At 45.6% G+C, this 27669-nt stretch overlaps 1 long non-coding RNA gene across 1 annotated transcript; it reads left to right on the top strand.

Moving 5' to 3' along the window:
• LOC132809912 (uncharacterized) lies at positions 1 to 27669 on the top strand. The gene is made up of 4 exons (XR_009642628.1): positions 1 to 115; positions 10210 to 10344; positions 23578 to 23714; positions 27569 to 27669. It is a non-coding gene; the product is annotated as an uncharacterized LOC132809912 (long non-coding RNA).

The following is a 27669-nucleotide window of genomic DNA, read 5'->3' as shown; positions in this document are numbered from 1 at the left end:
GGATGTTCCTAACTCCTGTCTCATCCATCACCTCATTGAAGCTGGTTGGTCAGCCAGAGAGAGAGAGAGAGATAGAGAGAGGGAGACCTGGAGCCTTCAGTCAATCCTGCAGCCGGTAAGATCACTCACAGTAAACAGCACAAGGTGGAGGTGGTAGACTTCTGTATTCAGACCTGGAAGACAGGACATAGATAGAGAGCTGGGCAAGGAACAGCAACATTCTAGGCTTCATTCCCACCATCTTGTGAGGGTCCCGATTTCACCTCTGCTGTACTGGTCCTCAATGTGACAGCACAGGGGATAGCAGGCATCAATCCTGGCCCATTCTGTGTTAGTGATCTCTGTAATATCCTCCAGTCCAGATAATCCTTCCTCTGTTTGGAATCTCCACACCATTCTCTCTGTCTCTGTCAGGTTCTTCTATCCCTAACATCCTAATTCCTAAACTTCTGCAGTAGATACTCAATTCCTTCATCCCTGTAAACCCTGACTGTCCTGTCTATCCCTGTAAGCTGTTTCCAACAACACCATCCTCCATGTCAATGTATTTATCTTTAACCTCTCCATCGGTCCCTACCTATGTAATCTTCTCCAGCTCACCCTTCCTTAGCTGTGAAAAAATTGTAATCTCCTTGTCCATCTCTAATTCTTTGATCTTTATCTTGTTAAATTTCACCCTCATTCCCGACACCATACCCCTCGCGACCACAGGAACCTCCTTCAATTTGTACAACCCTCCCCATCTGTGTAACTGTCTCCAACCCAGTAACCTGGCATTCCCCATTGCCTTCCGATCTATGTAGCCTCCAGAGCCTAGAAGCCACCTTATATTTATAAACGTCTTCAGTCACGACAACCTTCCATATCTCTGTTAGTATACACAATACTCTCCTAGATGAAACAGCCCCCTGTCTGTGCCTCTCAGTCTGCCTACCTCTTCCTTTCTCCATCCCTATCACTATCTCCAGAATCTAATCCAGCTCCCTGTATCTCTGTAAATTCCTCCAATCCCCAAACCCCTTTGTCCCACTGACGTTCTTGACCAGATGTAACTCTGTTTAACACTAACATCCTCGAGTCCCTGTAAGCTTCCCTATCTCTGCAATCTCTACCCATCTGTTCAATCCCCCACTACTGCGGAATGACTCCCTGCATTCGCCATAAGGCAGATGGAATGACAGTGAACAGATATGATGGAACTGTCATTCCGGAGATGTAGCTGATGATTGATCATCACTGGGAAGTGAATACTGAAGGGTTGTTGGGATAGAGTCATTAGAGTCAATGAGATGTACAGCATGGAAACAGGCCCTTCGGTCTAATCCATCCATGCTGAGCAGATATCCCAAACTAATCTCGTCCCAATAGGCAGACTAGGCAAAACGCCAACAAGTTGTGAAGGAAGGATGAGGTTAATGCATTAATGAGACAGTCATGTGGATCTGAATATGAAAAGTGGAGCTGAGAATAAGCAAGAAGCAGCAACCGTTAGCAGGAATTCTATTGTAGGCACCAACCAGTGATGGGAATGTCAATGTGGTTACAGTCAGGACACTGAATGTACTTGTAGCAAGGGCTGTACAGTACCTGTGTGTGACAGTGGTGTGATCTCCATGCCGACTGATACAGCAGTGAGTATCAGTGCTGTAACGGATAGAATCCTGGATTGTATGCGAGGTAGTTTTCTATAACATCATATCATATTTGTAGATCAAATGCTGTGTACGAATAAATATCCAATAATCCCATTGTAAAGGAGTTTTGTGAGCAGAAACCCATAATATTATGCAGGACATACTGAGTTTGTGCTCAGACCATGAGATGTAGCAGGTGAATGAGGCCATTTGGCCCATTGAGTATACTGTGCCCTTCAGTCAGATCATGGCTGATCTGATACTGTTCAACTCTACTTTCCTGCCTTTTCCACAAAACCCTTGTTTCCCTGATTCATTAAAATCTGCAGGAGGTTACAGAACATTCGGAGAGATAGACAGAAATGGCAAATTGAGTTTATTCTGGACAAGTGTGAGATGATGTCAAATTCAAGAAGGAAGTCAGCATACTGAGGGATATTGATCTACGGAAGGATCTTGGTGCAAGTCAGCAACTCCCTGAAAATGGCAACAGAAGTGTTTTTTTTTAGATTTAGATTAGATTAGACTTAGTGTGGAAACAGGCCCTTCGGCCCAACAAGTCCACACCGACCCGCCGAAGCGCAACCCACCCATACCCCTACATTTACCCCTTACCTAACACTACGGGCAATTTAGCATGGTCAATTCACCTAACCCGCACATCTTTGGACTGTGGGAGGAAACCGGAGCACCCGGAGGAAACCCACGCTGACACGGGAGAACGTGCAAACTCCACACAGTCAGTCGCCTGAGTCGGGAATTGAACCCAGGTCTCCGGCGCTGTGAGGTAGCAGTGCTAACCACTGTGCCACCGTGCCGCCCACGTTGGATTCAGATGTACTTGTAGCAAGGGCTGTACAGTACCTGTGTGTGACAGTGGTGTGATCTCCATGCCGACTGATACAGCAGTGAGTATCAGTGCTGTAACGGATAGAATCCTGGATTGTATGCGAGGTAGTTTTCTATAACATCATATCATATTTGTAGATCAAATGCTGTGTACGAATAAATATCCATTGTTTCAGATGGAAAGGAAAGCAAATGGAGCACTGACCTTCATCGGTCACAACATTGGGTGTAGTGGTTTGCATCTGATGCTGTAATTGTATAAAACGTTTGTTTGGTCACATTTGGAGAACTGTGTGCAGTTCTCATCTCCACACAATAGGGAGGATGGGGAGGCTTTGGAGAGGGTAAAAAAGGTGTTTATCAGCACGTTGCCTATGTTTGGGTTTTTAAGGGTATGTTAGGTGTGTAAGAGGAATTTAAACAAAGTTGGATTGATTTGTGAGGGTATCAGAGGCTGACAGGTGACCAGGTACAGGGATATAACGTTAGGACAGGGATAGATAATGTAGATAGTCAGAATCTCTTTTCCAGTGTGTAAGTTTCAAATACTAGAGAGCAGAGGTTTAAAGTGAACAAGAGAAAGTTTAAATGAGGTGTGTGAGGGAAAGTGTTTTTTTACGTAGAGTGGATGTTACTGAGGGAGGTGGTAGAAGCAGAAATGTGAGTAAAGGTTTGAAGTGGCATTTAGGCAGAAACATGAACGGGAAGAGAATAGAGGGATATGGGCCCATGTGCAGGCAGATTGTATGAGTTAGAATAGCATCATGGACAGCATAGACGTGGTGGGCCGAAGGGCCTGTTGCTGTGCTCTACTGTTCTATTTTCTAACTTCTCAGCATCTGCCCGATCAGAGCCCCTCAGAATCTTGGATGGTTCATTCCATTTCTCTCTCATTATCTAAACTTCAATGGGTTCAACCACAACCTACTCCACCTCCCCTGACAGTAAGTCGGGACCATACTGACATTGTTAGAAAGGATAAGTCAGTATACAATAACTGGCCATTTAGAGACACATTTGATAAAAGAGAATTTGTTCCTGAGCCTGTTGGATTTAATTTGTCTGTGTGAATACAAATGGCAGAGTTGTAAGGGTGTAGGAGGGGTGTAGTGGTGTGGGGGATGTGGTGTATTTGAATTATCAGAAGCCTTTACACAAGTTTTAATAAGGGCTAAGTAGTAACTTGGTAGAGAATAGGGTCCCTTTACAGATCAAAAGGTCACCCATGTGTGGAACCAGAGGAGATGGGTGAGATATTAGACCAAACAGCCTTGTCAGTATTTACTGTGGAGAAAGATATGGAAGCTCGGTAACTTGGGGAAATAAATAGCGATGTCTTGGAAAGAATCCTCACCAGAGAAGAGAAAGTGCTGGAATCTTAAAACAAATAAAGGTAGATCAATCCTCAGTAGCTCATTGGGTCGATACTAGAATATTGTGGGAAGCTAGGGAAGAGATTGCAGTGTCCCTTACAGAGATATTTATATTATCAACAGACACAGTGAGGTACCGGAAGACTGGAGGGAGGCTAAGGCTGTTGCATCACTTAAGGACTGCAGGGAAAAACCAGGAAATTGCAGTCCAGTGTGCCCAGTGATGGGGAAGTTGTTGGAGGAGATTCTGAGAGAAAGGAGCTATGTATATTTACAAAGGCAAAGGCTGATTCAAGATGGTCAGCATGGCTTTGTGAGTAGAAAAACCATATTTCACAAACTGGATTGACTCTTTGCGGAGTTGGACAAGGGATAGATGAAGGCAGAGCAGTTAGCGTTGTCCACGTGGACTTCAGCATCTAGTCAAGAGGAAGAAAGAAGCTAACTTAAGGTTGAGGAAGCAAGGATCAGGCAGGGCTCCAGAGAGTTACATTGGGTGGCGCGGTGTCTCAGTGGTTAGCACTGCTACCTCATAGCACCACGGACTCCATTTCGATGAGAGCCTCAGGCGACTGTCTGTGGGGAGTTTGTACATTCTGCCCGTGTCTGCGTGTGTTTCCTCCAGGTGCTCCAGTTTCCACCCACCATCCAAAGATGTGCAGATTAGGTGACTCAGACATGCTAAATTACCCATAGTGTTCAGGGATGGGTAGTTTGGTGCATTAGTCAGGGCAAATGGAGAGTAACAGGGTGGGGGAATGGGGCTGGGTTGGATACTGTTTGGAGGGTTAATATGGAGGTGTTGGGCCAAATGGCCTGTTTCCATACTGTAGAGATTCCCTGAAGGTACCAGGAAGGAACCAAGGAATGGACTTAGGGCAACTAGAAGGCGGCATGAAAAAGCTTTCTTGGGAAGGCTTAAGGAAAACTGTGAGGCATTCTCCACTTATGTGAGGAACAAGAGGATGGTCAGAGTGAGGATAAGGCCACTCTGGGATAGTGGAAGGAACTTGTCTCTGGAGTCACAGGAGGTAGGGGAGGTCTTTAATGAAAACTATGTCTCAGTATTCACTGCTGAGAAGGGTCTTGTTGTTTGTGAGGACAGCGTGAAACAGGCTGATGTACGTGAACAGGTGGATGTTAAGGAGGAGGATGTGCTGAGAATTTTGTAAAAGATAAGGATAGATAAGTCGCTGAATCAGACTGGATGCGTCCAAAGTTACTACATGAAGCGAGGGAATGGGTTGCTGCGCACCTGGTGATGACCTTTGCACCCTCACTGTCCACTGGAGTCGGACCAGTTGATTGGAGGCAGGAAAATATTATTCCCTTGTTCATGAAAGGGAATAGGAATAATCCTGGGAATTGCACATCTGTCAGTCTTATGTCTGTGGTGTGCAGACTATTGGAGAGGATTCTGAGATAGAGGATTTATTTTTCCTGAGGAAACCATAGTTTGATTAAAGATAGTCAGCATGTTTGTATAAGGGACAGGTCATGCCTTAAAAGTCATATTGAATCTTTTAAGAATGTGACAAAACACCTTTATGGCTTATTCAGGAAATACGGAGGCATGGGATACAGGGAAACCTGTCTGTCTGGATACAGGATTACTGGCCCACAGAAGACAGAGGGTGACGATAGACGGAAATAATTCATCCTGGAACTCAGTGACCAGTGGTTTTCTGTAGGGTGTGATTACAGCACTTCTGCTCTTCGTGATTTTATGAATAAGTTGGATGTGTGAGTGGAAGGGTCGGTTAGTAGACTGGCCAATGACACGAAGGTTGGTGGCGTGGCTGACAGTGTGAAGGTCTGTTCCAGATTGCAACGGGACATTGACAGGATGCAGAGTTGAGTCGAGAAGTGGCAGATGGAGGTCAATCTGGAAAAGTGTGAAGTCATTCATTTTGAAGATTGAATTTGAATGCAGAAGGCAGGATCTTTGGCAGTGTGGAGGAACAGAGGGATCTTGGGGTCCAAGTCCATAGATCCCTCAAAGTAGCCACCCATGCTGATAGGCTTGTTAAGAAGGGATATATTTTGTGGGATTTCATTAGTTTGGGGATTGAGTTTTAAAGCGGTGAGGTTATGCTGCAGCTCTCTACAGCCCTGGTTAGACCCCACTTAGAATATTGTGTTCAGTTCTGGTCCCTTCATTACAGGAAGGATGTGGAAACTTGAGAGAGGGTAAAGAGGAGATTTACCAGGATGCTGCCTGGACTGGAGGGCATGTCTTATGAAGAAAGGTTGAGGGAACTACGGCTTTTCTCATTGGAGTGAAGAAGGGTGAGGTGCGACTTGGCAGAGGTGAACAAGGTGATGAGAGGCATTCACAGAGTGAATAATAAGAGATATTTTTTACGCTCATATAAATAGCTATTACAGGGGGTATAATTTTCGGGTGATTAGCGGATGGTTAAGTGGAGATTTCAGAGGTAGGGTCGTTGCATACAGAGTGGTGGCTGTGTGGAATGCACTGCCAGCGGTGGCAGTAAAAGCAGATGCATCAGGGATATTTAATATACTTCTGGGTAGGCACATGGATGATAATAAAATGAAGGGTATAGAAGTTAGATTCAAAGAGATGTACAGCACGTAAACAGACCCGTCGGTCCAACCCGTCCATGCCGACCAGATATCCCAACCCAGTCTAGTCCCACCTGCCAGCACCCGGTCCCTATCCCATCAAAGCCTTCCTATTCATATACCCAACCAAATGCCTCTTAAATGTTGCAATTGTACCAGCCTCCACCCTTCATCTGACAGCCTGTTCCATACACGTAAAACCCTCTGCGTGAAAAAGTTGCTCCTTAGATCTCTTTTATATCTTTCCCCTCTCACCCTAAACCTATGCCCTCTAGTTCTGGACTCCCCAAACCCAGGGAAAATACTTTGTCTATTTACCCTATCCATGCACCTCATAATTTTGTAAACCTCTATAAGGTCACCCCTCAGCCTCCCGAAGCTCCAAGGAAATCATCCCCAGCCTGTTCAGCCTCTCCCTACAGCTCAAATCCGCCAACCCTGGCATCATCCTTGTAAATCTTTTCTGAACCCTTTCAAGTTTCCCAATATCTTTCTGATAGTAAGGAGACCAAAATTGCATGCAATATTCCAACAGTGGCCTATTCAATGTGCTGTACAGTCACAACATGGCCTCCCAACTTCTGTACTCAATACTCTGAGCAATAAAGGAATGCATACCAAACGCCTTCTTCACTATCCTATCTACCTGGGTCTCCATTTTCAAGGAGCTATGAACCTGCACCCCAAGGTCTCTTTGTTCAGCAACACTCCCGAGGACCTGACCATTTCATGTATCAGTCCTATTAAGATTTGCTTTCCCAAAGTGCAGCACGTTGCATTTCCCTGAATTAAACTCTATCTGCCACTTTTTTTTTAATCTTATGGTCAGATAAAAGATTGGCATGTCATCATGGCCGAAGGGTCTTGTTCTGTACTTTTCTGTGTTCTACGTGTCATATGTGTAAACTGAGTAATAAACTCAGATCAGTGTAAAAGGATATGGCACTCAGGAGGAGCTAGTCAACTGGACAAAAAATTGGTCTTGATGGTTGGAGACAGGGTGATGGGAGACATGTTGTTTTTCTGACTGGAGGCATGTGACCAGCGGTGTAGTGGGTCCACTGTTGTTTGTCATTTGGATAAATGGTTTGGATGGGAATATTGGTTTCCTGGTAAGGAAGGTTTTTGGGTGATACTGACATTGGTGGGAAAGTGGACAGTGAAGAAGGTTGTCTATGATCCAGCAGGATGGACAGTACTGCTGGGAGAGTGGGCTGAAGAATAGCAGATGGAGTTAAATAAGATAAATGTGAAGTGTTCCATTTTGGTTAAACAAACCAGGGTGGGACTTGTACAGTTACTGTTCGGGCCCTGGGTAGTGTTGTCAGTCAGAGACCCAGGGATGCAGGTACACAATGTGGTGTCACAGGGAGACAGGCTGGTGAAGCAGGCGTTTGGGATGTCTACCTTCATTGGGCAGAGCATGAAGAGAAAGGGTTGGGACGTCATGTTGTATCTGTACAAGACATTGGTCAGGCCACTATAAAAGCATTGTTGATCAGTGGGAAAAACACATCTGGTTCACTGACCTTTTGTGTATAACATCTGACATTTTAACCTGGTCTGGCTAACATGTGACCCCAGACCCCTGCAAGATGGCTGACTCTGAGCTGTCCTCTGGGTAATTAGCAGTGACACCTTCATCCCATGAATGAATAAATAAAAATACCTATGTCCCTCCCTACCTCTGCAAACCCCCACAGCTGCAGCAATCCGTACTGGCTTTGTAACACCCTGACCACTCTCTGTAACACTCTCACCACCTCCAGCACCTTCACCTCTCCCTGTTCCTTTTGTGACATTATACCCTGACAGTGATTCCCCTTCCCACTGCTGCCCTCCTGCTAGCAGATCCTTTGCAATCCCTTTAAAACTTATTCCTAAAACACAATCTCACTTCAGGATTTCAAGTAATTTTTGGTGATCTTCTAAGCCTCATAATCTAATATGATACATTTTGTCCTGAGTGAGGGGCCGGTGGGGATTTCTTGCTGAGGTTTTGTCTGTTTCAATGGAATCTTATTTTGTTGAGTGATTTACACTGTTCCTTCAAATATTTTCCACTGTTCATTTACAGACCCATATTTCAGTCTGTTTCGCCTCTTTACCTTGGTCAGTTCTCCTCTCAAACCCAAGTAATTGGCTGTTTTTGTTTCTAGTTGTAGCTTTTCCTTTCTGTGATTCACTTTAAAACTTTATATTTATTTAAACTGTATTTTATCACAATTTCCCTGAGGATCTCTGCAGGTGACATTACTCATCCACTAAGTTTGATCACACAACGGTCGCTCTGAGACAGTTACATCCCTAACCAATTGCACAATTTGTTATTCAAAAAAACACTGAAAAAAAATTCTCTGAACTCCTCTTCCAATATCACTGTTGTCAGTGTGAGTGTCCCAGATTATGTGAATATTGAAGTTTCCCAAAATTATCACAATGTGTTTCTTAAAAAAATTCCAGTGAGTTCCTGTGTAACGCAGTGATGAGCAATGGAATGCTGTTCGGTAGCTAAAACTGTTCTTCTGCTTGTGTCCTTGGCAGGTAGTAGCCAGAATTTACATTCAGACTGACTCCACTTCATGATCTGAGACCAAATGCTTTCTCTGTAATGCCTTTCTTACCCATTATTGTTTGCGTTACCCATTTTGCCTGAATTTCCGCAAGGTTGTGATCCATTGACTATTTCTGTCCACCTTTTGTTCACCCTGTAACCACATCTCTCTGGTGTCTAAACCTCTTTTATCTCGGTGTCACAAATCAATCTACCTTATTGAAGAGACATTCAAAAAACATAATTTACTCTTTCCCATAATTTCCTGTCACAAACCGATTCCCTGATGTACAGTTTTAGTTAAGCTCTGTCCCATCCTGTTCCTTTCTGCTTGTCTTCTGCCACATTCCCATACTGCTCCCATTCTTCACCTTTTCCCTTTGGATTTGGAAAGCTCCTTTCACTGGCATCCTCTCTGTCAGTTGAAAGCCCCATCCATAAACTTACCGATATGATTGGCCCGAACCCTGGCCCCAGCGCAGTTCCAGGGGGACCATCCTCATGGATTATTTATTAAATCAGGTATGGGATGTGGGTATCTCTGGCTGACCAGCCTTTCTTGCCCAGCCCGAGCTGCCCTTGAGCTGAGTAACTTGCTCGGCCATTTCAGAGGGTAATTGAGAGGCAAACACTTTGCTGTCGGGATGTCGTGCAGACCACGTGAGGATGAGCAGATGTCCTTATCTAAAGGACAAGGGTTTGGGGTTTTTGAACATCTGCAATGGTTTCATATTTATTTATGGATTGTTAATTATTATTTTTAAAATTATTTATGGTGAGATTAAAACCCACTTCCCCTGAACATTAGCTGAAGTTTTGGATAAATTCTCTCGCAGTAATACCACTCGGTCATCAATTCGCCTGCTCAGTGGTTGCTCATCCCTGAGCACTGATACCAGGGCATCATGAAGCTAAACCCATTCTTCCAACATGACTGTGTGATCCTGAGGTCTTCCAGCACTCTGGTGATATCATTCAGTCTCTCTCCCTTTGGTATCCCTAATTGCAGCCTCTGTCAGAGCCTCCCTCTCTTGCAGTTACTCCAGATCCTGAGCGAACAGAATTCTCCATTCCAGAGAGATGCAACAGCGCAGACCAGGGATGGAGTGGGATTTTCCAGATCTCTGTGGGGTTCATTTCCATTCTCCATGTGTAAACCTCACTGCATCAGTCTAATTCCCCATTCTGTCTATTTTTCTGTCTCCTGTAGGTACTCAGGAAAGTGCTGACTCCATAGACTTCCCAATTGCTGGGTGTCTCGTCCAACACCTCATTGAAGTTGATTGGTCAGCCAGAGAGACAAAGGGCAGAGAGATCTGGAGCCTTCAATAAATCCTGCAGTGAGGTAAGTTCACTCACAGTGTACACAGCAGGGAGCAATGGGAGGGCTCCAAACATCATCTAACATGACATGACATAGATACAGTGCTGGAGGGTAAGTACAGTACAGTACAGAAACACCCCTGGCTGAATCACCACGTCTACATTAACTTACGTTGCACTGAGACAGCATGGGGAGTTCATAATTATCAATCCAGACCGGTGCTGTCTTAGTGAGCATCAGGGCAACAGAGGGGAAAGCAGGCCTCCGACGAGATGTTGTGAATGCTGCCTGGGATCTTTCTGTTCTGTGTTCTCCCTCCAACACTGTACTAAGACTCACTACTCTGCAACACTCTATGTGTGGCATGGCTTGTGCACCGGTGTCTTCAGTCATTTTTAACTCCTATAACAGTTCCTGTCCCTGTAACCTCCTCCCTTCCTGATAGACCCTCCACATATTTGAAACGTACTGCATTTTAGACTACCATCCCTTTCACTATAACTTGTTTCAGTGTCCACAACATGCTTTACTTCCGTACTATAATCCTCTTTACCTGGATACAGAGTGATACAGCACGGAAACAGAACCTGTGGTCCAACTCGTCAATGCTGCCCATGTTTCCTATACTGAATGAGTCTCATTTGCCTGCGTTTGGCCCTTAGCTCTTCAAACCTTCCCCTCTCCATGTTCCTGCCCAAAGGTCTTTTCCATGTTGTCATTGTTCTTGTTTCTCCCATGTGCCCCCTGGCACAAGGTTCTGTCTGTGCACCATCCTCTGTGGATAATGTTGCCCCTCAGCTCCCTCTTTAAATCTTTGCTCTCTCACCTCCAGTTTGTACCCTCAAGTTTTGGACTCCCTTACCCTTGGCTATTCACCATTCTTAGGCCCAATCCTTGTGACACTCCACCGGTCACTGTCCTCCAGTCTGATAAGCAACCCTCACCACTACCCTCTGTCTTCTACCTTTGAGCCAGTTCTGTATCTAAATAGCTACTTCTCCCTGTATTCCATGAGATCTAACCTTGCTAACCAGTCTCCCATAGGGAACCTTGTCGAACGCCTTACTGAAGTCCATATAGATCACATCTACCGCTCAGCCCTCATCAATCCTTATTGTTATTTATTCAAAAAACTCAGTCAAGTTTGTAAGGCATGATCTCCCACGCACAAAGCCATGTTGACTATCCCGATTCAGTCCTTGCCTTTCCAACTACATGTACATCCTGTCCTTCAGGATTCCCTCCAGCAACTTGCCCACCACCGAGGTCAGGCTCACTGGTCTATAATTCCCGGCTTGTCCTTACCACTCTTCTTAAACAATGGCACCGCATTAACCAACCTCCAGTCTTCCGGCACCTCACCTGTGACTATTGATTATACAAATATCTCAGCAAGAGGCTCAGTAATCACTTCTCTCGCTTCCCACAGAGTTCGAGGGTACACCTGATCAGGTCTTGGGAATTTACCCACCTTTATGCATTTCAAGCCATCAACACTTGCTCGTCTGTAATATGGATATTTTGCAAGGTGTCACTATCTATTTCCCGACATTCTATATCTTCCATATCCTTTTCCACAGTAAAAGCTGATGCTAAATACTTGTTTAGTATCTCTGTCTTTTAAACGTTGTCATTGTACCCACATCCACCCTTCTTCAGCAAGTTCATTCCACAATCAAAACACCGTCTGTGGAACAATTTGCCCCCATGTCTTTTTTTGAACATTGCTCTCTTCTAAACTTTAAGACGTGGTCCCTCCTCTTGGGAGTCCCCCATCCTGTGTTAAAGACAATTACCATTAAATCGATCTATATACCTTATTTTTTAAAATTTACTTTTATAACATCACGTCTCAACTTCCAGGCTCGAGTGAAAAAAGACTCAGCCTGTCCAGCCATTTTGCAGAACTCAAGCCTTCCATACCCAGCAACGTCCTGGTAAATCTCTTCTGAATCCCCTGCAGCTTAATAATATCCTCCCTATAACTGGGCGACCAGAACTGGACAGAGTATTGCAGAACAGGCCTCACCAATGTCTGTGCAATCTCAACATGACGTCCCAAATTCTCCATTCAATGGACTGAGCAATAGTCAGGCATGCCAAGCACTGTCTTATCCATCCTGTGATGCAAACTTCAAGAATTATGTACCTGAACCCGGAGGTCCCTCTGCTCTAAAACACTAACTGAGGTCCGAACAGTAATTGTATCGGCTCTACCTTTGTTTGTTTTACCAAGTGCATTATATTGCATTTATTCAGATTGAAGTCCATCTGCAATTTTTCAGCTCATTCACCCATATCATCAAGATCCCTTTGTAATCTTAGCAAACCTCCTTCACTGTCCACTCTGTCACCCTCCAGCCTTCCAGCCCATCACACATGGCTGTCATTGGTACAAATACCTTTGTTAGCGGCTCCACAGTTCCTTCCCTAACATCCCATAATGCCCTGTGATACATGTAATCAGGTCCTGGGGCTTTCCATACCTTTGTGTTTTAAAACGTCCAGCACCACCTCTTCTATAACATGCCCTCTTTTCAAGCCATAGAGATGTACAAGGGAAACAGACCCTTCGATCCAACTCATCCATGCTGACCAGAAGATCTAAATAAGTCCATCCCATTTATCAGCATTTGGCCTATGTACATCTAAACCCTTATTATTCACATACCCATCCATCCCTTAAATGTTGTCATAGTTTCAGTATGTGTTACCTTCTCCCTCAGCTCATTCCATACACACATCACCGTGTGCATAAAAAAGCTGACCCTTCAGTCCCTTTTAAACCTTTCCCCCTTTAACCTTAAACATATGCCCTTTAGTTTTGGACTCCCCAACCCCTGGTAAAAGACCTTGAATGCTTACCCAATCCATATCCCTCATGGATAATCCTCTGTCAGATCACCCCTCAGTCTCTGATGCTCCAGTGAAAATAGCCCGAGCTTATTCAGCAACAACCCCGGCAACATCTTGTCAATCTTTTCTGAACACTTTCAAGCTTCCCAACCTCCTTCCTATAGCGGGATACTGGAATTGCAGCAAACTCCAAATATGGTCTAACGTATTACTCTTGTTCCCTGAGTTCCCCAGTCTTTGTCAACAGTAAGTTCTGGAGTCACAAAATGTGTTTAAAGTCTAGCCATATCCTGCGGTTCCACACATCAATGATCTCATTGATCCTTAAGGAACACTATTTTGTTTCGAGTTACACTTTTACTCAATATAGTTATACAATCACTTTTGCATTCTCCCTATCCTTTCCTGCCGAGGCTATTTCATGTACCCTTTCTGCATTCCTGATTTCCACCCAAAGTATATCCCTACAGCCCCTTGATCCTCATGCATTCCCTTGATCCAGCTGGCGATACCTGAAATATGCCCTTTTTCCTTGTCCAATAGACAGCCAGTGTTTCCGAATGCTGTCAGCATTGAGCTGCACACAAACAGGAACATGCTGGTGCTAATCGCTCAATTTATCTCACTTTTAAAATATTCTCAGTTGCCAGACTTCCCTTTCCCTGCAAATAGACTCCCTGATCACCTTTTGAAAGTTCCTGTCTAATACTGTCAAGATTGGTCTGGTCCCATTTCATACCTTGAACTTGTGGACCAGACCTGTTCTTTTCCATCTTTATTCTTAAGCTAAGAGAATTGTGGTCATTTTGGCAAAATGCATTCCCACTCACACATCAGTCCCTTTCCCGACCTTGTTTCCCAAGGGAAGGTCAGGCTTTGCCCCTTTCTCTTTTCAGACCATTTACATATTGTTTGGGAATTTCTTGAACATAATTACCAAATTGCTCCCTTGCAAATGCTGAACACTGGCAGTCCCAGTCTAGGTTTGGAAAGTTGAAAAACCCCAACCATAACAGCCCTATTATTCTGATTGATATTTGAGATCTCCTGATATATTTGTTCCTCAGTCTGCCACAGACTATTCGGGGTCAGTAGGACAATCGTATCAAAGTGATGACCCATTCTTATTTCTCAGTTGCACTAACATAACTTCAGTGGGCAATCCCACAGGAATATCCTCTCTAAATCTTGCTGTGATGATTTATGCAATCAAAACCCACCACCACACATCCTCTCTTGCCTACCCTTTGATGCTTCCTGTAGCATCTCCACCTTGAACCAATGTGCTGACAGCCCTGCCCCTCCCTCGGCTTTGTTTCTGTAATAACTGTAATGTCCCAGTCCCATGTTCCAATCCATGCCCTCAGTTTATCTTCCGTAGCTGTCAGGCCCGTTGTATTGAAATAAATGCAGGTTAATCATCAGTTTCTCCCCATTTCCTGCTATATTCTTGCTTGCCTTGTCTGCTGAAATTGTTCTCATTAACTTGTGCATCAGCCTCAATCTTCTTTCTGGCCTTAGGACTGTTTAAGATGCAACACCCTACCAGACTGGTTTATATCCTCTCAAGCAGCTCCTACAATTCGCCCCACCAGGATGTGGATCCCCCTCCTGCTCCCAGTTCAGATGTCTTCCCCACCCTGTCAACATGTGCTGACAACTTCACACATCCAGAGACTTGTCCACCAAGGTCCCTTGTTCCTCAGTACTCCAGGTGGACCTACCATTCATGATGTATATCCTTCACTTATGAGACTTCCCACAGTGCATTACCTCACAGTGATCAGAAGTAAACTACATCTGCCATTACTCTGCTCAGTTTATCATCTGATCGATATCAGACTGCAGCCACACCGACCCGCCGAAGCACAACCCACCTATACCCCTACATTTACCCCTTTTACCTAACACTACGGGCAATTTAGCATGGCCAATTCACCTAACCCGCACATCTTTGTGACTGTTGGAGGAAACCGGAGCACCCTGAGTCGGGAATTGAACCCGGGTCTCAGGTGTTGTGAGGCAGCAGTGCTAACCGCTCTGCCACCGTGCCGCCCACAAGTTATGCTTTCACATCCAAGTTATTAGTGTACATAATAACCAGCAATGGTTCCTGCACAGATCCCTGTGGTACACCCACTGGTGAAAGAATTTCAAACATGAAGAAGTGTATCCGCTAATTTTGTATCTAATTTGCGAACTTGCCTTGTGGCTCTTTACATTTGAACCAGCCTTCCATGAGGGATTTTGTCAACCGTCTTATTCAAGTCCATGTAAACCACATCATCTGCACTGCCCTCATCAATATTTTTAGACACCATTTCAAAAAAACTGAACTGAATTCCTCAGACAGTATCGTCCTCTACCACATCCGTGATGACGCTGCCGAGGTGATCTTTGCCTTTGCAAGTGTCGATTCATCCTCACAATTGTTCCCAATAACCGCCCCCCCCCAACCCCCGCTGTCAGACTATCTGCTCTGTAATTATCTGGCCAATCTCTGCTGCCCTTCTTGAACAAAGGAACCGCATTAGCGATCCTCCAGTCTTTCAGAACTTTACCTGTGGCCAGCAAAGTATTAAAAATATACACCAGGGCCCCAGCAAACTCCAGCCTTCCTTCCCATAGCAACTTGGGATACATTTCATGAGGCACTGGGGATTTCTCCACCTTTATGCCTGTGAAAACATTTAATACCTCCTCCTTATTCATCTTATCATGTTCTAAAACCTCACCATCCCCACTGAAATCCCCGACTACAATGCCTTTCTCCTGTGTCAATACAGATGGGAAGATTTCATTGAAGACCTTACCTACTTCCTCTGGCTCCATGCACGGATTGTCCCTTTGGTTTCTAACAAGCCTCGCTGTTTACCTGGGAATCGTCTTCCTCTAACTGTACTCAAAAAAACACATTGTGGCCTCTCCTTAACAGTATCTGAAAAGGATATTTCATGCCCATTATTTGCCCATCATTTTAAGGATCCCCTTGCACTCTCTATACGTTGGTCGGTCTTTGCCTGTTTTCATCGCATTGTATTTCCTTTATCAAGCTCAGGATATCGCTTGACCAGTATTCACTGGAGTTACTGCCTTTGTCAATCACTCTTCACAGAACACACTGGCCTTGAATTCTCCCTGTATCACTTTGACGCACTTCCTCTTTCTGAATATGAACCCAACTGCAAATAGTTCCTCCCGGTCTGTGTTTGCCAGATCCTGTCTCGTGATAGTGATAATGCCCAGTGACAGTGATATTCTAACAATTAGGGGGCTTCCACAAATTTGGCGTCTTCACCTCTGCCTTGTCCTTATATTTTACCAAAATGCCTTTGAAACCAACTGTTATGACCCCCATCACCAAAACACTATAAAAATCCTTACGTTTGTCATCTTGTCCAGCACCTACAGCCCACTCTGTCTGTAACATCCAGCCCTTACTGACCTGCCCACCTGTGTACCTTCCTCCAGCCTCTCCAGCACATGATGTCACTGTAACCTTGTCCAGTCCCAGCAGCACTCCTCCATCCTGTCCTACAGCACCTTCATTACCTCTAACCTTCCACCATCCATTTCACCTCACTGTCTGTACAGAGTCCTCCAGTTCCTACAGCGTTTCCTGCCAACCCTCCCTTTGTGTAACATTGTGAAGCCACCTGAAAGCTCCTGAGATCTGTAACCTTGCCCTCTCTCTCTCTTCAATCTTCTCTGTCTCTGTGACTAACTCCCATCAGTACAATGTTTCTTACCTCTGATCACCTCCAGTCAGGACGAGCCTTCTTAGCTCTCGAACATCCTGCAGCCACTAAAAGCATCAATGTGCCTGAAATATCCTCTCAATTGTTGCAACAATTCACATTCCCACAACTGCATCTGTCCATAACCTTAGTCAGTCCATAGAATCCTTGCTAACTCAGTAACCTCACCCAGTGTGTACAACTCTGAGTATGCCTAACTTCATCCAGTTTCCCCAACTGTCCCTACCTCTAATTGTAGAGAGAATCCACAACCTTCCCTATTGTGTTAACTCCCTCTAGTCCCTCTCATGGACACCATCTATGTAACCTTCTCCTGTTCCAAGAGACCCTTGTGAACTTGTGACCTAGTCCAATCTCTGCAGTGCTCTGTATAATCAGCCTCACTGTGCCTGGAACCTGGCTTCAATTCCAGCCTTGGCCGACTGTCTGTGTGGTCTTTGCATGTACTCCCCTCTGACTGTGTGGGTTTCTTCCGGGTGCTCCGGTTTCCTTCCATAGCCCAACATTTGCACGATACGTGGATTGGCCATCAGAAATTCACTGTAGTATTCAGGCAAGTGTGGTTTAGGTGAGTTCACCACGAGAAAGGCAGTGTTTAATGGACAGGGAGAGGGATGGGTCTGGTTAGAATGCTCTTTAGAGGGTTGATGTGGATTTGTTGGGCCAAATGGCCTTTTTCCACACTGTGGAGATTCTATTCAGGTTATTGCCCAGTCCTGTCAACCATCCCCAATACTCTCCTTATATGTGGAGTCTCCAACAGTCTCTAAAACACTCCTTGGCGAGGTAAGCTTCTCCAGTCCTTACCACAATCGATATGGCTGTCACCACTTCCTGCCTTTAGAGTAATCCCTAAAATTATTGCCATTCGTTACATCACTCCCAATCACTGTTCCATCCTGAAACCCCCAAAAACATTTATATCTCTGTAAACTCATCTGAACTGTCTATATTTCCTTTTGACAATCCCATTCTGAGACTTTCTCCATATCAAAGAAGTCATTAAGTGTAGGTAACCCTTATTATTGTAACCTCCCTCCAGCCTTACAGCACTGAGGATCTGTAGAAACTCTTTTCAAACCGACAGCCATCTCTGTGTCTGTAATCTCCTCCACTCCCCATAATACATTCTCTCTGAGCTCTTCTGTAGTCCATTAAACACTCCCTAACACTGTCTGCATCAGTGTAACCTTCTCCAAAAACACAACGTTCCTTATCTGTGTAAATCCCGACACCAGTCCCTATCCCTCTAAGCTCCGCCTAACAATACAACCCTCCGTGTGTGTATTCACCTTCAGTCCCAACATCCCTCCCTATCTGTGTAATCTTCTCCATGTTCTTTTTTGTTCAGTATCTTCAACTGTCCCTGTCAGTGTAATCTCTTCCGGACCTGAAAACTCCCCCTCTCTTTAACTTTCTCAGTCTACACAACCCTCACTGTCTGTAACCTACTCCTGTTGGAGAACCCTCCCTCTGTGAACTGCTCCAAATCTTCAACTCTCTATGAGCTCCTGCAGTCTTACAGCCCTCCCTGTGCACATAACCTCTTCCAGTCCCTAAAACGCCATCAGTCTGTGGAGTCCCTACCAGCATCCCTATCTGTGTTATCCTGTCAGGTCCCTGCTACACTCCCGATCTGTAGATCCCACTCCAATGCCTGTGTTTCACCCGGTCCTGTTCCTACAAGACTCATTAACTATGTAACATTCTCCCGTCACTATCACCCACCGTGTCAATGTAAGCTCCTCCTGTATCTCCATCCAGTTACGCATCTCCATAACCTTCTCCAGCTCTTACATCCCTATCTGTGTAAACATCACTCTCCACTCGAACCCTCCCTACCGCAGGAACTTCCTCCTGTTTGTGCTATGCTCCCTTATCTGTGAAACTGTCTCCAACCAAACTTGCCACCCCAATCTCTCAAAAACGAATCCAGATTCCACAGCCTCCATGTCTAAATAACCCCCAGAGCCTAAGCCTTCCTAGATCTTTAAACATCTTCAGTCACGATGACCCTCCATATCTCAGTTTGTTCCGCCAGATGTTACAAAACTCTTTATCTCTGTAACCTACTCAGCTGCCAAAAACAGTCCCTGTCTGTGTAATGGAGCCCTGTCCTACCAACAACCTTATCCCTGTAAACTCCGCAATCACTCGTAGCATTCCAACTGTTTGTAATTTTTATTAATGACTTGGATGAGGGCATTGAAGGATGGGTCAGCAAGTTTTTAGATAACACAAAGATTGGAGGTGTCGTTGAAAGTATAGAGGGCTGTTGTAGGCTGCAGCGGGACATTGACAAGATACAGAGATGGGCTGAAAGGTGGCAGATGGAGTTCAACCTGGATAAATGCGAGGTGATGCATTTTGGAAGGTCGAATTTGTAAGCTGAATACAGGATTAAGGATAGGATTTTTGGCAGTGTGGAGGAACAGAGGGATCTTGGGGTGCAGGTACATAGATCCCTTAAAATGGCCACCCAAGTGGACAGGTTTGTTAAGAAAGCATATGGTGTTTTGGCTTTCATTAACAGAGAGATTGAGTTTAAGAGTCGTGAGATCTTGTTGTAGCTCTATGAAACTTTGGTTAGACCGCACTTAGAATACTGCATCCAATTCTGGTCACCCTATTATAGGAAAGATGTGGATGCTTTGGAGAGGGTTCAGAGGAGGTTTACCAGAATGCTGCCTGGACTGGAGGGTTTATCTTATGAGGAGAGGTTGACTGAGAGCAGACTTTTTTCATTGGACGAAAGGAGGAGGAGAGGGGACCTAATTGAGGTATACAAGATAATGAGAGACATAGATAGAGTCGATAGTCAGAGACTATTTCCCAGGGCAGAAATGACTAACATGAGGGGTCATAGTTTTAAGCTGTTGGAGGAAAGTATAGAGGGGATGTCAGAGGCGGGTTATTTACACAGAGTTGTGAGAGCATGGAATGCGTTGCCAGCAGCAGTTGTGGAAGCAAGGTCATTGGGGACATTTAAGAGACTCCTGGATATGCATATGGTCACAGAAATTTGAGGGTGCATACATGAGGATCAATGGTCGGCACAACATGGTGGACTGAAGGGCCTGTTCTGTGCTCTACTGTTCCATGTTCTATGGTCTAATTAGAGACAGTCAGCATGGGTTTGTGAGGGACAGGTCATGCCTCACAAACCTTATTGAATTCTTTGAGGATATGACAGAATACGATGATGGCTCATGCAGAAAAGAAGGATGATTGGGATACAGGGAAATCTGTCTGTCTGGATACAGGATTGGATGGCCCAGAGAAGACAGAGGGTGGCAGCAGATGGACAGTATTGAGCCTGGAGCTCAGTGACCAGTGGGGTTCTGTAACAATCGGCTCTGGCACTCTGTTCTTTGTGATTTTTGTCAATGACTCGGATTGTGGGTTAGTACGTTTGCCAATCGCATGACGGTTGATGGAGTGATGGGGAATGTGGAGGGCTGTTGTAGGTTGCAGTGGGACATTGACAGGACGCAGAGCTGGGCTGGGAGTGGCAGATGGAGTCCAATCTGGAAAAATGTGAAGTGATTCATTCTGGAAGGTGGAATTTGAATGCAGGATACAGGGTGAAAGGCAGAATGCTTGGCAGTGTGGAAGAACAGAGAGACCATGGGGTCCATGTCCATTGATCCCTCAAAATAGCCACGCACATTGGTAGGGTTGTTAAAAAGGCATATGTTGTGTTGGCTTCCCTAAGAAGGGGATTGATTGTAAGAGCCGTGAGGTGTTACTGCATCTTTATAGCATCCTGGTGAGACCACACTTGGAATATTGTGTTCAGTTCTGGTCCCCTGTTTACAGGAAGGATGTGCAAGTTTTAGCGAGCGTACACCCGAGATTTACCAGGATGCTGCCTGGACTGGAGGGCAGTTCTTACAAAGAAAGGTTGAGGGAGCTAAGGCTTTTTTCATTGGAGTGAAGAAGGGAGCGGGCTGACTTTGTGGAGGTGAACAAGTTGATAAGAGGCACAGAGAGAGAGTGAATAGTCAGAGACATTTCCTCCTATGGAATAAATGGTTATTACAAGGCGGTATAATTTTAAGGTGAATGGAGGATGGATAAGCGGGTAGAGAATGGTAGGTGGTTGGAATGCACTGCCAGTGGTGGTAGTAAAATTAGACACATTCGGGACATTTAATAGACTCTTGGATAACATGTGGATAATAGTGAAATGAAGGGTATGTAGTTTACTTTGTTCTTACAGTTGGATAAAAGGTTGGCATGAAATCATGGCCGAAGGGTCTTGGGCTGTACTGTTCTGCGTTCTGTGTTCTGTCTGGTATACTGGGTGATAAACTCAGATCAGTGTAAAAGGATATGGCATTCAGAAGGAGCTAGTGAACCGGATACAAAATTGGCTTGAATATGTTGTCACAGGTAGACAGGCTGGTGAATCAGACATTTGGGATGTTTACCTTCATTGGGGAGAGCATTCAGAGTAAGAGTTGGCATGTAATGGTGCATCTGTAAAATACATTGGTGAGGCTATCATAAAAATATTGTTGTTCAGTAAGAAGAACTCATTTGGTTCACTTACCTCCTTTTAGGAATCTGATCCAGACCTACAGCAATATGGCTGACTCTGAGCTACCCTCTAGGTAATTAGCAGTCGGGTCAAAGAATGTTCGTCCAGGCAGTGACAACTACATCCAACGAATGAATAAATAAAAAGACCTATGCACTTCCGTACCTCTGGAAACAAGTCCAGCTGCAGCAATCCGTACTGGTTTTGTAACACCATTCTAGACCTGACCACTCTCTATAACACTCTCACCACCTCCCACCTTCACCTCTCCCTGTTCCTATTGTGTCAATGAACCCTGACCAAGGTTCCCCTTCCCACAGCCCTGCTCCTGTGAGCAGACCCATTGCAATCCATGAACATTTACTCCTAAAACACACTCTCACTTCAGGACTTTATGGTGATCTTCTCAGCCTCATAATCTAGTATGATCCCTTTTGTCCTGAGTGAGGGATCAGTGGGAGTTTCTTGCTGAGGATTTTACTTTTTCAATCGAACGTTCTTTTGTTGAGTACTTTGCATTGTTCCTACAAATGTTTTCCACTGTTCATTTTCAGACACATATTTCAGTCTGTTTAGCCTGTTTACCTTGGTCAGTTTTCCTCTCAAACTCTAGTTGTAGCTTGTTCTTTCTGTGATTCACTTTAAAACTTTATATTTCTTTAAACTGTACTTCATCACAATTTCCCGAAGGATCTCTGCAGGTGACATTACTCATTCACTAAGTTTCATTACATGGTCGCTCTGCGATAGTTATGTCCCTTAACAGTTGCACAATGTGTTTTTCAAAGAAACACTGAAAAAAAATTAACCGAACTCCACTTCCAATATCAATGTTGTCCGTGTGATTGTCCCAGATTATACAAATATTGAAGTTTTCCAAAATTATCACAATACCTTTGTTAAAAAATTCCAATGAGTTCCTGTTTAATGCAGTGATGAGCAATGGAATGCTGTCTGGTGGCTAAAACTGCTGCTTGTGTCCTTGGCAAGTAGTAGGCAGAGTTTACATTCAGACTGACTCTACTTCATGATCTGCGGCCAAATGCTTTCTCTGTAATGCCTTTGTTATCCATTATTGTTAGCGTTACCCATTTTGCCTGAGTTTGCACAGGATTACGAACCACTGAATATTTTTGTTCACCCTGTATCCATGTCTCCCTGGTGTCTAAATCACTTTTATATCTGTGTCACAAATCCATTCACCTTATTGCAGCAACATTGTCCATTCAAAAAAAAAATAATATCCTCTCTTCCACAATTTTCTGTCACAAATCTATTTGCTGATGTACAATTTTAGTTTAACTCTGTCCCATCCTGTTCCTTTCTGTTTGTCTTCAGCCACATTCCCATGCTGTTCCATTGCTTCACCTTTTCCCTTTGGATTTGGAAACCTCCTTTCACCTGCATCCTCTCTGCCAGTTTAATGCCCTATCCAATAACCTACCAACATGATTGGCCAGGGCACAGGTCCCAGCACAGTTCCAGGGGGACCATCCTGGTAGCTTTCATTTTAAAATCAGGTAGGGGATGTGGGTGTCTCTGACTGACCAGCCTTTCTTGCTCAATCCTAGAATCCCCTGAACTGAGTAACTGGCTCGGCCATTTCAGAGGGTAATTGAGAGGCAAACACTTTGCTGTGGGTATTATCATGCAGACCAGGACAGGATGGGCAGATGTTCGTATCTAAAGGACAAGTGTTTGGATTTGTTGTACTACAGGAATGGTTTCATACTTATTAGTGGATTGTTAATAATTGTTTTTAAAATGATTGATTTCAAATGTCTCCTTTTCAGATGGCGGGATTCAAACCTGTCTCCCCTGAACATTAGCTGAGGTTTTGGATACATTCTCTCACAATAATAGCACTAGGGCATCACTTCATCTGCTCATCCCTGAGGACTGATACAAGGGCATCATGAAGCTAAACCCATTCTTCCAACATGACTGTGTGATCCTGACATCTTCCAGCAATGTGGGACTATTACTTAATATCGCTCCATTTTACAGATCTCTGTGGGACTCAGTGCCATTCTCCATGTGTAACCATCACTGCATCTGTTTAATTTCCCATTCTGTCTATTTCTCTGTCTCCTGTAGGTACTCAGGAAAGTCCTGACTCAATAGCCTTCCCAGCTGCGGGGTGGATTGTCCATCACCACATTGAACGCAGTTGGTCTGCCAGAGGGAGACAAAGGGCAGGGAGATCTGGAGCCTTCAATAAATCCTGTAGTGAGGTAAGGCCCCCCACAGTGCACAGAGCAAAGAACAATGAGAGAGCTCCAAACATTTGTTAACACATCATGACATAGATACAGTGCTGGAGGCGAGCACAGTACACGCACACCTCGGACTCAATCACCGCCCCAATGCAACTTCTGTTATATTAAAGCTCACTACTCCGCAATACTGTATCTATGGCATGTCTTGTAGTCCAGTGTCTTCAATAATTTTTAATTCCTGTAACAGATCCTATGGCTGTAACCTCCTCCCTTCCCGATAGTCCCTACACATATTTGAAATGTACTGCATTCCAGATGACCATCCCAACCCCTGTAACTTTATTCAGTGTCTACAATATGCCTTATCTCGGTAATCTCCTCCTTCAATAAGGTAAAAACAAGGACTGCAGATGCTGGAAACCAGCGTCTAGATTAGAGTGGTGCTGGAAAAGTACGGCAGGTCAGGCAGCATCCGAGGAACAGGAAAATCGACGTTTCGGGCGAAAGCCCTTCCTCAGGAACAGAGGCGGGGAGCTTGCAGAGTGGAGAGATAAATGAGCGAGGGTGGGAATGGGAAGAAAGTAGCATAGATAACAATAGGTGAATGGAGTGGGGAAGAAGGTGCTAGGTCAGAGTGGAGGATGGGGGAAGGTAGCAATGAGTACAATGGGTGAATGGGGGTGGGGATGGGGGTGAGAGGTCAGAGATGAGGATGGAGTGGATAAGGTGGGAAGGGAGATAGGCCATTAGGACAGGTCATGAGGGCGGTGCTGAGCTGGAAGGCTGGAGGAGGGGTGAGATGGGGGAAGGGGAAATGAGGAAACTGGTGAAGTCCACAATTATGCCCCGGGGTTGAAGTGTTCCGAGGCGGAAGGTGAGGCGTTCTTCCTCCAGGCGTCGGGTGGTGAGGAAGCAGCGATGGAGGAAGCCCAGGACCTGCATGTCCTCGGCAGAGTAGGAGGGGTAGTAGAAATGTTGGGTCACAGGCCGGTGGGGTTGATTGGAACGGGTGTACCAGAGATGTTCCCTAAAGTGCTCTTCTAGGAGGTGTCCAGTCTCCCCAATGTAGAGGAGACCGCATCGGGAGCAGCGGATACAATAAATGATATTGGTGGATGTGCAGGTAAAACGTTGGATGTGGAAGGCTCCTTTGGGGCCTTGGATGGTGGTGAGGGGAGAGGTGTGGGCGCAGGTTTTGCAATACCTGCGGTGGCAGGAGAAGGTGCCAGGAAGGGAGAGTGGGTTTTTGGGGGGCGTGGAACTGACCAGGTAGTCACGCAGGGATGGTCTTTGTGGAAAGTGGAGAGGGGTGGGGAGGGAAATATATCACTGGTGGTGGGGTCAGTTTGGAGGTGGTGGAAATGGCGGCGGATGATTTGGTTTATGGGAAGGTTGGTAGGGTGGAAGGTGAGAACTAGGGGCATTCTGTCCTTGTTACGGTTGGAGGGGTGGGGTTTGAAGGCGGAGGTGCGGGATGTGGACGAGATGCGTTGGAGGGCATCTTTTACCAGGTGGGAAGGGAAAATCCGATCTCTAATTAAGGAGGCTATTTGGTGTGTTCTGTGGTGGAACTGGCCCACCTGGGAGCAGGTACGGCGGAGGCAGAGGAATTGGGAATAGGGGTTGGGAATTTTGCAAACGGTAGGGTAGGAAGTTATGTAATCTAGGTAGCTGTGGGAGTCGGAAGGTTTGTAAAAATTGTCAGTGTCAAGTCGGTTGTCATTAATGGGGATGGAGAGGTCCAGGAAGGGGAGGGAGGTATCAGAGATGATCCAGGCAAATTTAAGTTCAGGATGGAATGTGTTGGTGAAGTTGATGAATTGCTCAACTTCCTTGAGGGAGCACGAGGTGGTGCCAATGCAGTCATCAATGTTGCAGAGGAAGACGTTGGGAGTGGTGCCATTGTAACGACGGAAGATGGACTGTTCTACGTAGCCAACAAAGAGACAGGCATAGCTGGGGCCCATGCGGGTGCCCATTGCTACCCCTTTGGTCTGGAGGAAGTGGGAGGATTTGAAGGAAAAATTGTTAAGGGTGAGGACAAGTTCAGCCAAACGAATAAGAGTATCGGTGGAAGGGTACTGTTGTGGATGTCGGGAGAGGAAGAAACGGAGGGCTTTAGAGGTCCTGGTCATGGTGGATGGAGGTGTAGAGGGATTGGATATCCATTGTGAAGATGAGGCATTGGGGGTCAGGGAAACGGAAGTCTTGGAGGAGTGGAGGGTGTGGGTGGTGTCTCGAACGTATGTGGACATTTCATGAACTGGGGGAATAGGAAAATGTCGAGGTAGGCAGACATGAGTTCGGTGGGGCAGGAGCATGCTGAGACAATGGGTCGGCCAGGGTGGTCAGGCTTGTGGATCTTGCGAAGGAGGTAGAACCGGGCGGTGACCGTTTGGGAGATGACCGTTTGGTGATGGGAGGTGGGTCATGGTGAAGGGGGTGGTAGGAGGAGGTGTCTTTGAGTTGGCATGATGGCTTCAGCGGTGTAGAGGTCAGTGCACCAGACTACCTCTGCACCCCCTTTATCTGCTGGTTTGATGGTGAGGTCGGGATTGGAGCAGAGGAAGTGGAGGGCTGGGCGTTGTGAGGGTGAGAGGTTGGAGTGGGAGAGGGGGGGTAGATAGGTTGAGGCAGTTAATGTGTCGGTGGAAGTTGGAAATGAAGAGATCGAAGGCAGGTGATAGGCCAGCGCGGGGTGTCCAGGTGGATGGAGTGTATTGGAGGCCGGAAAAGGGGTTCTCAGAAAATAGGTGGAAGTGTTCATTGTAAAAGTAAGCTTTGAGGCGGAGGCGGTGGAAGGAGCGTTCGACGTCACGGTGTGTATTAAATTAATTGATGTGTGGACGGAGAGGGATAAAGATGAGGCCTTTGCTGAGGACTGATCATTCGTCCTCAGTGAGGGGGGAGGTCAGGGGGAATGGTGAAAACTCGGCAGGAGTGGGAGCTGGGACCAGGCGTAGGTGTGGAGCTGGGGGCGGCGACGGTGCCTGTAACTGGTGTGGGTGTGGTGTTAGGGGGAATGGGGATGGAGTCATGGACAGGTGTGGTGTTCCCCTCAGGGTTCTGCGGGCGGGGATGGTGACGGTGGGACCTGGGAGTGGTGTCAGCAGAATGCAGGTTAGTGGTGTTGGTGGGGACGGAAGTGTTGGCAAACACGGCAGTGGGGGGGGAGCGGCAGTCACTGAGTGTGTGACATCAGCGATGATGTGAGGGACGAAAGTGATGTCACTTGTGGTGTATGAGGAATTGTAAGGGGCGGAAATGGCATTTACTTTATTTTAACCAATAATTTCCTGTCACAAATCTATTTGATAATGTCGTATTTTAATTAAACTCAGTCCCTTACTGTTTCTTTCTGTTGGTCTTCATCCACATCTCCATGGTGTTCCAATATTTCAACCTTTCTCTTTGGTCTTGGGAATTTCCATTCACCTGAGACCTGTCCCCCTCCTCATCTGTGTCTGTTTATAGCACACTGCATAATCCTGGTACCAGAGGAGCCTATCCCAATGAAATAGCTCAGTCCTCCCTGAGTGCTCACTGGTCAGAACCACTTCTAATGATACCATTGTGTGATCCTGACACCTTCCAGCACACTGCTGATATCACTCAGTCTCTCTCCATGTGATATCCCTCACTGTGTGGTTCTAATTGCTGCCTCTGTCAGTGCCTCTCACTCTTGCAGTTACTCCAGATCCTGAGCCAACAGCATTCCCCACTCCAGAGGGAAGCAACTGCACAGGCCATGGATGGAGATTGGGAATTTCCATATCTCTGTGGGACTCAGTGCCATTCTCTATGTTCATTGTGGGACTTCATTGCATTAGTCTAATTTCCCATTCTGTCTATTTCTCTGTCTCCTGTAGGTATTCCTGATGTCCCTGACTCAGCACAATTCCCAATTCCTGTCTCGTCCATCACCACATTGAAGACGGTTGGTCAGCCAGAGAGAGATGGAGAGTGAGAT

This window comes from Hemiscyllium ocellatum, unplaced genomic scaffold (genome assembly GCF_020745735.1).
Source record: "Hemiscyllium ocellatum isolate sHemOce1 unplaced genomic scaffold, sHemOce1.pat.X.cur. scaffold_1397_pat_ctg1, whole genome shotgun sequence".
NCBI lineage: Eukaryota > Metazoa > Chordata > Chondrichthyes > Orectolobiformes > Hemiscylliidae > Hemiscyllium > Hemiscyllium ocellatum.
Note: the sequence above shows the minus strand (reverse complement) of the source record. Positions and strands in the feature narration are given on the sequence as shown.